This window comes from Copidosoma floridanum, unplaced genomic scaffold, assembly GCF_036245765.1.
Source record: "Copidosoma floridanum isolate Cflo_tuat_1 unplaced genomic scaffold, Cflo_Japanese_pri ptg000040l, whole genome shotgun sequence".
In the NCBI taxonomy this organism is placed as follows: domain Eukaryota; kingdom Metazoa; phylum Arthropoda; class Insecta; order Hymenoptera; family Encyrtidae; genus Copidosoma; species Copidosoma floridanum.
This window is the reverse complement of record NW_028321917.1, coordinates 645606-661032: the sequence shown is the minus strand read 5'-3', so window position 1 is coordinate 661032 and position 15427 is coordinate 645606.

Sequence of the window (15427 nt, the reverse complement as noted above, 5' to 3'; positions counted from 1 at the left end):
CACCGAATGACACAAAGCCCTTTCTGGCCACTCTGTAAAACGAATAATTATTAAAAACACAAGAGCCTATCACCTTATGACCCGAGGCTCTTACTGGCTACACTGAAAAATTAATAATTATTAATAACACAAGCGTCTATCACCTCATAACCCAAGGCGCTTACTGACCACTCTGTTAAATTATTAATTATAAATAACACAAGCGCCTATCACCCAATGACCCAAGGTGCTTACTAGCCACCTTGTTAAATAAATAATGGATAATAACACAAGCGCCTATCACCGAATGACCCAAAGGCGCTTACTGGCCACTCTGTTAAAAAAATAATTAATTATAATACAAGCTCCCAACACCCGATAACCCAGGGCACTTACTGGCCACTCTGTTAAATAAATTATCATTAATAATACAAGCGCCCATCACCTGATAACCCAGGGCACTTACTGGCCACTCTGTAACATAAATAATTATTAATAACACAAGCGCCTATCACCCGATAACCCGGGGCTCTTACTGGCCACTCTGTTTAATAAATAATTATTAATTTCACAAGTGATTAACACCTTATGACACGAAGCACTTTCTGGCCACTATGTAAAACGAATAATTATTGATAACACAAGCGCCTATCACCTTATGTCCCGGGGCTCTTACTTGGCACTTTGTTGAAGAAATAATTATTAACAACACAAGCTCCTATCACCTTATGACCCGAGGCTCTTACTGGCTACTCTGTTAAAAATAAATACTTATTTTTAACACAAGCTCCTACACCCAATGACCCGGGACACTTACTAACCACTCTGTTAAATAAATATTTAATTATAACACAAGTGCCTATCACCTAATGACACAGGGCACTTACTGGCCACTCTCTAAAATGAATGATTATTAATAACACACGCGCCTATCACCGAATGACCCAAAGGCGCTTACTGGCCACTCTGTTAAATAAATAATTATTAATAATACAAGCGCCCATTACCCGATAACCCAGGGCACCTACTGGCCACTATATTAAATAAATAATTATTAATTAAACAAGTGCCTATCACCTAATGTCACAAGGCGCTCACTGGCTACTCTGTAAAATGAACAATTATTAATAGCACAAGCGCCTATCACCTCATGACCCGGGGCTCTTACTGGCCACTCTGTAACATAAATAATTATTAATAACACAAGCGCCTATCACCCGATAACCCGGGGCTCTTACTGGCCACTCTGTTAAAAAAATAATTAATTATAATACAAGCTCCCAACACCCGATAACCCAGGGCACTTACTGGCCACTCTGTTAAATAAATAATCATTAATAATACAAGCGCCCATCACCTGATAACCCAGGGCACTTACTGGCCACTCTGTAACATAAATAATTATTAATAACACAAGCGCCTATCACCCGATAACCCGGGGCTCTTACTGGCCACTCTGTTTAATAAATAATTATTAATTTCACAAGTGATTAACACCTTATGACACGAAGCACTTTCTGGCCACTCTGTAAAACGAATAATTATTGATAACACAAGCGCCTATCACCTTATGTCCCGGGGCTCTTACTGGGCACTCTGTTGAAGAAATAATTATTAACAACACAAGCCTCTATCACCTCATAACCCGAGGCGCTTACTGGGCACTCTGTTGAATAAATAATTATTAATAACACTAGCGCCTATCACCCAATAACCCAGGGCGCTTACTGGCCTACCTGTTAAATAAATAATTATAAATAACACAAGTGATTATCACCTAATGACACAGAGCGTTTTCTGGCCACTCTGTAAAACAAATAATTATTAAAAACACAAGCGCCTATCACCTTATGACCTGAGGCTCTTACTGGCTTCTCTGTTAAATGAATGATTATTAATAACACAAGCGCCTATCACTTCATGACCATGGGCGCTTACTAACCACTCTGTTAAAAAAATAATTATAAATAATACAATTTCCCAACACCTGATAACCCAGGGCACTTACTGACCACTCTGTTAAATTATTAATTATAAATAACACAAGCGCCTATCACCCAATGACCCAAGGTGCTTACTAGCCACCCTGTTAAATAAATAATGGATAATAACACAAGCGCCTATCACCGAATGACCCAAAGGCGCTTACTGGCCACTCTGTTAAAAAAATAATGGATAATAACACAAGCGCCTATCACCGAATGACCCAAAGGCGCTTACTGGCCACTCTGTTAAAAAAATAATGGATAATAACACAAGCGCCTATCACCGAATGACCCAAAGGCGCTTACTGGCCACTCTGTTAAAAAAATAATGGATAATAACACAAGCGCCTATCACCGAATGACACAAAGCCCTTTCTGGCCACTCTGTAAAACGAATAATTATTAAAAACACAAGAGCCTATCACCTTATGACCCGAGGCTCTTACTGGCTACACTGAAAAATTAATAATTATTAATAACACAAGCGTCTATCACCTCATAACCCAAGGCGCTTACTGACCACTCTGTTAAATTATTAATTATAAATAACACAAGCGCCTATCACCCAATGACCCAAGGTGCTTACTAGCCACCTTGTTAAATAAATAATGGATAATAACACAAGCGCCTATCACCGAATGACCCAAAGGCGCTTACTGGCCACTCTGTTAAAAAAATAATTAATTATAATACAAGCTCCCAACACCCGATAACCCAGGGCACTTACTGGCCACTCTGTTAAATAAATTATCATTAATAATACAAGCGCCCATCACCTGATAACCCAGGGCACTTACTGGCCACTCTGTAACATAAATAATTATTAATAACACAAGCGCCTATCACCCGATAACCCGGGGCTCTTACTGGCCACTCTGTTTAATAAATAATTATTAATTTCACAAGTGATTAACACCTTATGACACGAAGCACTTTCTGGCCACTATGTAAAACGAATAATTATTGATAACACAAGCGCCTATCACCTTATGTCCCGGGGCTCTTACTTGGCACTTTGTTGAAGAAATAATTATTAACAACACAAGCCTCTATCACCTCATAACCCGAGGCGCTTACTGGGCACTCTGTTGAATAAATAATTATTAATAACACTAGCGCCTATCACCCAATAACCCAGGGCGCTTACTGGCCTACCTGTTAAATAAATAATTATAAATAACACAAGTGATTATCACCTAATGACACAGAGCGTTTTCTGGCCACTCTGTAAAACAAATACTTATTAATAACACAAGCGCCTATCCCCTCATGACCCGGGGCTCTAACTGGCTACTCTGTTCAAATGAATGATTATTAATAACACAAGTGCCTATCAACTAATGACACGAAGCGCTTTCTGGGCACTCTGTAGAACGAATAATTATTAATAACACAAGTGCCTATCACCTCATGACCCGGGGCTCTTACTGGCTACTCTTTAAAAAATGAATATATAATTATAACACAAGCGCCTATCACCTTATGACCATGGGCGCTTACTGACTACTCTGTTGAATAAATAATTATTAATAACAACAGCACCTTTTAACCGATGACACGGGACACTTACTAACCACTCTGTTAAATAAATAATTATTAATAACACAAGCGCCTATTACCCGATAACCCGGGGCACTTACTGGCCACTCTGTTAAATAAATAATTATTAATTACACAAGCGCCTATCACCCAATTACCCAGAGCGCTTACTGGCCACTCTGTTAAATAAATAATCATTAATAGCACAAGCGCCTATCACCCGATAACCCGGGGAACTGACTGGCCACTCTGTTAGATAAATAATGAATAATAACACTAGCGCCTATCACCCAAAGACCCAAAGGCGCTTACTGGCCATTTTGTTGAATAAATAGTTTATAATAACACAAGTGCCTATTACCTAATGACACGGGGCGCTTACTGGCCACTCTGTTCAATAAATAATTATTAATAACACAAGCGCCTATCACCCGATGACCCAGGACACTTACTAACTACTCTGTTGAATGAATAATCATTAATAACACAAGCCTCTATCACCTCATAACCCGAGGCGCTTACTGGGCACTCTGTTGAATAAATAATTATAAATAACACAAGTGATTATCACCTAATGACACAAAGCCCTTTTTGGCCACTCTGTAAAACGAATAATTATTAAAAACACAAGCGCCTATCACCTTATGACCCGAGGCTCTTACTGGCTACTCTGTTAAATAAATGATTATTAATAACACAAGCGCCTATCACCTCATGACCATGGGCGCTTACTAACCACTCTGTTAAAAAAATAATTATAAATAATACAATTATCCAACACCCGATAACCCAGGGCACTTACTGGCCACTCTGTTAAATAAATAATCATTAATAATACAAGCGCCCATCACCCGATAACCCAGGGCACTTACTGGCCACTCTGTTAAATAAATAATCATTTATAATACAAGCGCCCATCACCTGATAACCCAGGGCACTTAGTGACCACTCTGTTAAATTATTAATTATAAATAACACAAGCGCCTATCACCCAATGACCCAAGGTGCTTACTAGCCACCCTGTTAAATAAATAATGGATAATAACACAAGCGCCTATCACCGAATGACCCAAAGGCGCTTACTGGCCACTCTGTTAAAAAAATAATGGATAATAACACAAGCGCCTATCACCGAATGACCCAAAGGCGCTTACTGGCCACTTTGTTAAAAAAATAATGGATAATAACACAAGCGCCTATCACCGAATGACCCAAAGGCGCTTACTGGCCACTCTGTTAAAAAAATAATGGATAATAACACAAGCGCCTATCACCGAATGACACAAAGCCCTTTCTGTTCACTCTGTAAAACGAATAATTATTAAAAACACAAGCGCCTATCACCTTATGACCCGAGGCTCTTACTGGCTACACTGAAAAATTAATAATTATTAATAACACAAGCGTCTATCACCTCATAACCCAAGGCGCTTACTGACCACTCTGTTAAATTATTGATTATAAATAACACAAGCGCCTATCACCCAATAACCCAGGGCGCTTACTGGCTACTCTGTTAAATGAATAATTATAAATAACACAAGCGCCTATCACCTCATGACCATGAGCGCTTAATGACCACTCTGTTGAAAAAATAATTGTTACTAACAACAGCGCCTATCACCCGATGACCCAGTACACTTACTAACTACTCTGTTAAATAAATAATTATTAATAACACAAGCCTCTATCACCTTATCAACCAAGGCACTTACTGGGCACTCCTCTGAATAAATAATGGATAATAACACAAGCGCCTATCACCGAATGACCCAAAGGCGCTTACTAGCCACTTTGTTAAATAAAAAATTATAATTAACACAAGCGCCTATCACCCGATAACCCGAGGAACTTACTGGCCACTCTGTTAAATAAATAATGAATAATAACACAAGCACCTATCACCCAATGACCCAAAGGCGCTTACTGGCCATTTTGTTAAATAAATAGTTATTAATAACACAAGCTCCCAACACCCGATAACCCAGGGCACTTACTGGCCACTCTGTTAAATAAATAATCATTAATAATACAAGCGCCCATCACCTGATAACCCAGGGCACTTACTGGCCACTCTGTAACATAAATAATTATTAATAACACAAGCGCCTATCACCCGATAACCCGGGGCTCTTACTGGCCACTCTGTTTAATAAATAATTATTAATTTCACAAGTGATTAACACCTTATGACACGAAGCACTTTCTGGCCACTCTGTAAAACGAATAATTATTAATAACACAAGCGCCTATCACCTTATGTCCCGGGGCTCTTACTGGGCACTCTGTTGAAGAAATAATTATTAACAACACAAGCCTCTATCACCTCATAACCCGAGGCGCTTACTGGGCACTCTGTTGAATAAATAATTATTAATAACACTAGCGCCTATCACCCAATAACCCAGGGCGCTTACTGGCCTACCTGTTAAATAAATAATTATAAATAACACAAGTGATTATCAACTAATGACACAGAGCGTTTTCTGGCCACTCTTTAAAACAAATACTTATTAATAACACAAGCGCCTATCCCCTCATGACCCGGGGCTCTAACTGGCTACTCTGTTAAAATGAATGATTATTAATAACACAAGTGCCTATCAACTAATGACACGAAGCGCTTTCTGGGCACTCTGTAGAACGAATAATTATTAATAACACAAGTGCCTATCACCTCATGACCCGGGGCTCTTACTGGCTACTCTTTAAAAAATGAATATATAATTATAACACAAGCGCCTATCACCTTATGACCATAAGCGCTTACTGGGCACTCTGTTGAATAAATAATTATTAATAACAACAGCACCTTTTAACCGATGACACGGGACACTTACTAACCACTCTGTTAAATAAATAATTATTAATAACACAAGCGCCTATTACCCGATAACCCGGGGCACTTACTGGCCACTCTGTTAAATAAATAATTATTAATTACACAAGCGCCTATCACCCAATTACCCAGAGCGCTTACTGGCCACTCTGTTAAATAAATGATTATTAATAACACAAGCGCCTATCACCTCATGACCATGGGCGCTTACTAACCACTCTGTTAAAAAAATAATTATAAATAATACAATTATCCAACACCCGATAACCCAGGGCACTTACTGGCCACTCTGTTAAATAAATAATCATTAATAATACAAGCGCCCATCACCCGATAACCCAGGGCACTTACTGGCCACTCTGTTAAATAAATAATCATTAATAATACAAGCGCCCATCACCTGATAACCCAGGGCACTTAGTGACCACTCTGTTAAATTATTAATTATAAATAACACAAGCGCCTATCACCCAATAACCCAAGGTGCTTACTAGCCACCCTGTTAAATAAATAATGGATAATAACACAAGCGCCTATCACCGAATGACCCAAAGGCGCTTACTGGCCACTCTGTTAAATAAATAATCATTAATAATACAAGCGCCCATCACCCGATAACCCAGGGCACTTACTGGCCACTCTGTTAAATAAATAATCATTAATAATACAAGCGCCCATCACCTGATAACCCAGGGCACTTAGTGACCACTCTGTTAAATTATTAATTATAAATAACACAAGCGCCTATCACCCAATGACCCAAGGTGCTTACTAGCCACTCTGTTGAATAAATAATTATTAATAACACAAGCGCCTATCACCCGATGACCCAGGACACTTACTAACTACTCTGTTGAATGAATAATCATTAATAACACAAGCCTCTATCACCTCATAACCCGAGGCGCTTACTGGGCACTCTGTTGAATAAATAATTATAAATAACACAAGTGATTATCACCTAATGACACAAAGCCCTTTCTGGCCACTCTGTAAAACGAATAATTATTAAAAACACAAGCGCCTATCACCTTATGACCCGAGGCTCTTACTGGCTACTCTGTTAAATAAATGATTATTAATAACACAAGCGCCTATCACCTCATGACCATGGGCGCTTACTAACCACTCTGTTAAAAAAATAATTATAAATAATACAATTATCCAACACCCGATAACCCAGGGCACTTACTGGCCACTCTGTTAAATAAATAATCATTAATAATACAAGCGCCCATCACCCGATAACCCAGGGCACTTACTGGCCACTCTGTTAAATAAATAATCATTAATAATACAAGCGCCCATCACCTGATAACCCAGGGCACTTAGTGACCACACTGTTAAATTATTAATTATAAATAACACAAGCGCCTATCACCCAATGACCCAAGGTGCTTACTAGCCACCCTGTTAAATAAATAATGAATAATAACACAAGCGCCTATCACCGAATGACCCAAAGGCGCTTACTGGCCATTTTGTTAAATAAATAGTTATTAATAACACAAGCTCCCAACACCCGATAACCCAGGGCACTTACTGGCCACTCTGTTAAATAAATAATGAATAATAACACAAGCACCTATCACCCAATGACCCAAAGGCGCTTACTGGCCATTTTGTTAAATAAATAGTTTTTAATAACACAAGCTCCCAACACCCGATAACCCAGGGCACTTACTGGCCACTCTGTTAAATAAATAATCATTAATAATACAAGCGCCCATCACCTGATAACCCAGGGCACTTACTGGCCACTCTGTAACATAAATAATTATTAATAACACAAGCGCCTATCACCCGATAACCCGGGGCTCTTACTGGCCACTCTGTTTAATAAATAATTATTAATTTCACAAGTGATTAACACCTTATGACACGAAGCACTTTCTGGCCACTCTGTAAAACGAATAATTATTGATAACACAAGCGCCTATCACCTTATGTCCCGGGGCTCTTACTGGGCACTCTGTTGAAGAAATAATTATTAACAACACAAGCCTCTATCACCTCATAACCCGAGGCGCTTACTGGGCACTCTGTTGAATAAATAATTATTAATAACACTAGCGCCTATCACCCAATAACCAAGGGCGCTTACTGGCCTACCTGTTAAATAAATAATTATAAATAACACAAGTGATTATCACCTAATGACACAGAGCGTTTTCTGGCCACTCTTTAAAACAAATACTTATTAATAACACAAGCGCCTATCCCCTCATGACCCGGGGCTCTAACTGGCTACTCTGTTAAAATGAATGATTATTAATAACACAAGTGCCTATCAACTAATGACACGAAGCGCTTTTTGGGCACTCTGTAGAACGAATAATTATTAATAACACTAGCGCCTATCACCCAATAACCCAGGGCGCTTACTGGCCTACCTGTTAAATAAATAATCATAAATAACACAAGTGATTATCACCTAATGACACAGAGCGTTTTCTGGCCACTCTTTGAAACAAATACTTATTAATAACACAAGCGCCTATCACCTCATGACCCGGGGCTCTTACTGGCTACTCTTTAAAAAATGAATATATAATTATAACACAAGCGCCTATCACCTTATGACCATGGGCGCTTACTGACCACTCTGTTGAATAAATAATTATTAATAACAACAGCACCTTTTAACCGATGACACGGGACACTTACTAACCACTCTGTTAAATAAATAATTATTAATAACACAAGCGCCTATTACCTGATAACCCGGGGCACTTACTGGCCACTCTGTTAAATAAATAATTATTAATTACACAAGCGCCTATCACCCAATTACCCAGAGCGCTTACTGGCCACTCTGTTAAATAAATAATCATTAATAGCACAAGCGCCTATCACCCGATAACCCGGGGAACTGACTGGCCACTCTGTTAGATAAATAATGAATAATAACACTAGCGCCTATCACCCAAAGACCCAAAGGCGCTTACTGGCCATTTTGTTGAATAAATAGTTTATAATAACACAAGTGCCTATTACCTAATGACACGGGGCGCTTACTGGCCACTCTGTTGAATAAATAATTATTAATAACACAAGCGCCTATCACCCGATGACCCAGGACACTTACTAACTACTCTGTTGAATGAATAATCATTAATAACACAAGCCTCTATCACCTCATAACCCGAGGCGCTTACTGGGAACTCTGTTGAATAAATAATTATAAATAACACAAGTGATTATCACCTAATGACACAAAGCCCTTTCTGGCCACTCTGTAAAACGAATAATTATTAAAAACACAAGCGCCTATCACCTTATGACCCGAGGCTGTTACTGGCTACTCTGTTAAATAAATGATTATTAATAACACAAGCGCCTATCACCTCATGACCATGGGCGCTTACTAACCACTCTGTTAAAAAAATAATTATAAATAATACAATTATCCAACACCCGATAACCCAGGGCACTTACTGGCCACTCTGTTAAATAAATAATCATTAATAATACAAGCGCCCATCACCCGATAACCCAGGGCACTTACTGGCCACTCTGTTAAATAAAGAATCATTAATAATACAAGCGCCCATCACCTGATGACCCAGGGCACTTAGTGACCACTCTGTTAAATTATTAATTATAAATAACACAAGCGCCTATCACCCAATGACCCAAGGTGCTTACTAGCCACCCTGTTAAATAAATAATGGATAATAACACAAGCGCCTATCACCGAATGACCCAAAGGCGCTTACTGGCCACTCTGTTAAAAAAATAATGGATAATAACACAAGCGCCTATCACCGAATGACCCAAAGGCGCTTACTGGCCACTCTGTTAAAAAAATAATGGATAATAACACAAGCGCCTATCACCGAATGACCCAAAGGCGCTTACTGGCCACTCTGTTGAAAAAATAATGGATAATAACACAAGCGCCTATCACCGAATGACACAAAGCCCTTTCTGTTCACTCTGTAAAACGAATAATTATTAAAAACACAAGCGCCTATCACCTTATGACCCGAGGCTCTTACTGGCTACACTGAAAAATTAATAATTATTAATAACACAAGCGTCTATCACCTCATAACCCAAGGCGCTTACTGACCACTCTGTTAAATTATTGATTATAAATAACACAAGCGCCTATCACCCAATAACCCAGGGCGCTTACTGGCTACTCTGTTAAATGAATAATTATAAATAACACAAGCGCCTATCACCTCATGACCATGAGCGCTTAATGACCACTCTGTTGAAAAAATAATTGTTACTAACAACAGCGCCTATCACCCGATGACCCAGTACACTTACTAACTACTCTGTTAAATAAATAATCATTAATAACACAAGCCTCTATCACCTCATCAACCAAGGCACTTACTGGGCACTCCTCTGAATAAATAATGGATAATAACACAAGCGCCTATCACCCGATAACCCGGGGCTCTTACTGGCCACTCTGTTTAATAAATAATTATTAATTTCACAAGTGATTAACACCTTATGACACGAAGCACTTTCTGGCCACTCTGTAAAACGAATAATTATTAATAACACAAGCGCCTATCACCTTATGTCCCGGGGCTCTTACTGGGCACTCTGTTGAAGAAATAATTATTAACAACACAAGCCTCTATCACCTCATAACCCGAGGCGCTTACTGGGCACTCTGTTGAATAAATAATTATTAATAACACTAGCGCCTATCACCCAATAACCCAGGGCGCTTACTGGCCTACCTGTTAAATAAATAATTATAAATAACACAAGTGATTATCACCTAATGACACAGAGCGTTTTCTGGCCACTCTTTAAAACAAATACTTATTAATAACACAAGCGCCTATCCCCTCATGACCCGGGGCTCTAACTGGCTACTCTGTTAAAATGAATGATTATTAATAACACAAGTGCCTATCAACTAATGACACAAAGCGCTTTTTGGGCACTCTGTAGAACGAATAATTATTAATAACACTAGCGCCTATCACCCAATAACCCAGGGCGCTTACTGGCCTACCTGTTAAATAAATAATCATAAATAACACAAGTGATTATCACCTAATGACACAGAGCGTTTTCTGGCCACTCTTTGAAACAAATACTTATTAATAACACAAGCGCCTATCACCTCATGACCCGGGGCTCTTACTGGCTACTCTTTAAAAAATGAATATATAATTATAACACAAGCGCCTATCACCTTATGACCATGGGCGCTTACTGACCACTCTGTTGAATAAATAATTATTAATAACAACAGCACCTTTTAACCGATGACACGGGACACTTACTAACCACTCTGTTAAATAAATAATTATTAATAACACAAGCGCCTATTACCTGATAACCCGGGGCACTTACTGGCCACTCTGTTAAATAAATAATTATTAATTACACAAGCGCCTATCACCCAATTACCCAGAGCGCTTACTGGCCACTCTGTTAAATAAATAATCATTAATAGCACAAGCGCCTATCACCCGATAACCCGGGGAACTGACTGGCCACTCTGTTAGATAAATAATGAATAATAACACTAGCGCCTATCACCCAAAGACCCAAAGGCGCTTACTGGCCATTTTGTTGAATAAATAGTTTATAATAACACAAGTGCCTATTACCTAATGACACGGGGCGCTTACTGGCCACTCTGTTGAATAAATAATTATTAATAACACAAGCGCCTATCACCCGATGACCCAGGACACTTACTAACTACTCTGTTGAATGAATAATCATTAATAGCACAAGCCTCTATCACCTCATAACCCGAGGCGCTTACTGGGAACTCTGTTGAATAAATAATTATAAATAACACAAGTGATTATCACCTAATGACACAAAGCCCTTTCTGGCCACTCTGTAAAACGAATAATTATTAAAAACACAAGCGCCTATCACCTTATGACCCGAGGCTGTTACTGGCTACTCTGTTAAATAAATGATTATTAATAACACAAGCGCCTATCACCTCATGACCATGGGCGCTTACTAACCACTCTGTTAAAAAAATAATTATAAATAATACAATTATCCAACACCCGATAACCCAGGGCACTTACTGGCCACTCTGTTAAATAAATAATCATTAATAATACAAGCGCCCATCACCCGATAACCCAGGGCACTTACTGGCCACTCTGTTAAATAAAGAATCATTAATAATACAAGCGCCCATCACCTGATGACCCAGGGCACTTAGTGACCACTCTGTTAAATTATTAATTATAAATAACACAAGCGCCTATCACCCAATGACCCAAGGTGCTTACTAGCCACCCTGTTAAATAAATAATGGATAATAACACAAGCGCCTATCACCGAATGACCCAAAGGCGCTTACTGGCCACTCTGTTAAAAAAATAATGGATAATAACACAAGCGCCTATCACCGAATGACCCAAAGGCGCTTACTGGCCACTCTGTTAAAAAAATAATGGATAATAACACAAGCGCCTATCACCGAATGACACAAAGCCCTTTCTGTTCACTCTGTAAAACGAATAATTATTAAAAACACAAGCGCCTATCACCTTATGACCCGAGGCTCTTACTGGCTACACTGAAAAATTAATAATTATTAATAACACAAGCGTCTATCACCTCATAACCCAAGGCGCTTACTGACCACTCTGTTAAATTATTGATTATAAATAACACAAGCGCCTATCACCCAATAACCCAGGGCGCTTACTGGCTACTCTGTTAAATGAATAATTATAAATAACACAAGCGCCTATCACCTCATGACCATGAGCGCTTAATGACCACTCTGTTGAAAAAATAATTGTTACTAACAACAGCGCCTATCACCCGATGACCCAGTACACTTACTAACTACTCTGTTAAATAAATAATCATTAATAACACAAGCCTCTATCACCTCATCAACCAAGGCACTTACTGGGCACTCCTCTGAATAAATAATGGATAATAACACAAGCGCCTATCACCGAATGACCCAAAGGCGCTTACTAGCCACTTTGTTAAATAAAAAATTATAATTAACACAAGCGCCTATCACCCGATAAGCCGAGGAACTTACTGGCCACTCTGTTAAATAAATAATGAATAATAACACAAGCACCTATCACCCAATGACCCAAAGGCGCTTACTGGCCATTTTGTTAAATGAATAGTTATTAATAACACAAGCGCCCATCACCCGATAACCCAGGGCACTTACTGGCCACTATGTTGAATAAATAATTATTAATTAAACAAGTGCCTATCACCTCATGTCACAAGGCGCTTACTGGCTACACTGAAAAATAAATAATTATTAATAACACAAGCGTCTATCACCTCATAACTTGAGGCGCTTACTGACCACTCTGTTAAATAAATAATTATTAATTTCACAAGTGATTAACACCTTATGACACGAAGCACTTTCTGGCCACTCTGTAAAACGAATAATTATTAATAACACAAGCGCCTATCACCTAATGACCCGGGGCTCTTACTGGGCAATCTGTTGAATAAATAATTATTAATAAAACAAGCCTCTATCACCTCATAACCCGAGGCGCTTACTGGGCACTCTGTTAAATAAATAATTATCAATAACACAAGCGCCTATCACCCAATAACCCAGGGCGCTTACTGGCCTACCTGTTAAATAAATAATTATAAATAACACAAGTGATTATCACCTAATGACACGAAGCGCTTTCTCGCCACTCTGTTATACAAATAATTATTAATAACACAAGCGCCTATCACCTCATGACCCGGGGCTCTTTCTGGCTACTCTGTTAAAATGAATAATTATTAATAACACAAGTGCCTATCACCTAATGACATGGGGCGCTTACTGGCCACTATGTTAAATAAATAATTATTAATAACACAAGCGCCTATCACCTTATGACCATGGGCGCTTACTGACCACTCTGTTAAATAAATAATTGTTAATAACAGAAGTGCCTATCACCCGATAACCCAGGGCGCTTACTGGCCTACCTGTTAAATAAATAATTATAAATAACACAAGTGATTATCACCTAATGACACGAAGCGCTTTCTCGCCACTCTGTTATACAAATAATTATTAATAACACAAGTGCCTATCACCTAATGACATGGGGCGCTTACTGGCCACTATGTTAAATAAATATTTATTAATAACACAAGCGCCTATCACCTTATGACCATGGGCGCTTACTGACCACTCTGTTAAATAAATAATTGTTAATAACAGAAGTGCCTATCATCCGATAACCCAGGGATCTCACTGGCCACTCTGTTAATTAAATAATGAATAATAAAACAAAGGCCTATCACCCAATGACCCAAAGGCGCTTACTGGCCATTTTGTTGAATAAATAGTTATTATTAACACAAGTGCCTATCACCCAATGACACAGGGCGCTTACTGGCCACTCTGTTAAATAAATAATTATTAATAATACAAGCGCCCATCACCCGATAACCCAGGGCACTTACTGGCCACTATGTTAAATAAATAATTATCAATTAAACAAGTGCCTATCACCTAATGTCACAAGGCGCTTACTAGCTACTCTGAAAAATAAATAATAATTAATTACACAAGCGTCTATCACCTCATAACCCGAGGCACTTACTCGCCACTATGTTGAATAAATAATTATTAATAATACAAGCGCCCATCACCCGATAACCCAGGGCACTTACTGGCCACTATGTTGAATAAATAATTATTAATTAAACAAGTGCCTATCACCCAATGACCCAGGGCGCTTACTGGCCTACCTGTTAAATAAATAATTATAAATAACACAAGTAATTATCACCTAATGACATGAAGCGCTTTCTAACCACTCTGTAAAACAAATAATTATAAATAACACAAGCGCCTATCACTTCATGACCCGAAGCTTTTTCTGGCTACTCTGTTAAAATAAACAATTATTAATAACTCAAGTGCCTATCACCTAATGACATGGGGCGCTTACTGGCCACTCTGTTAAATAAATAATTATTAATAACACAAGCGCCTATCACCTTATGACCATGGGCGCTTACTGACCACTCTGTTAAATAAATAATTGTTAATAACAACAGCACCTTTCACCCGATGACCCGGGACACTTACTAACCACTCTGTTAAATAAATAATTATTAATAA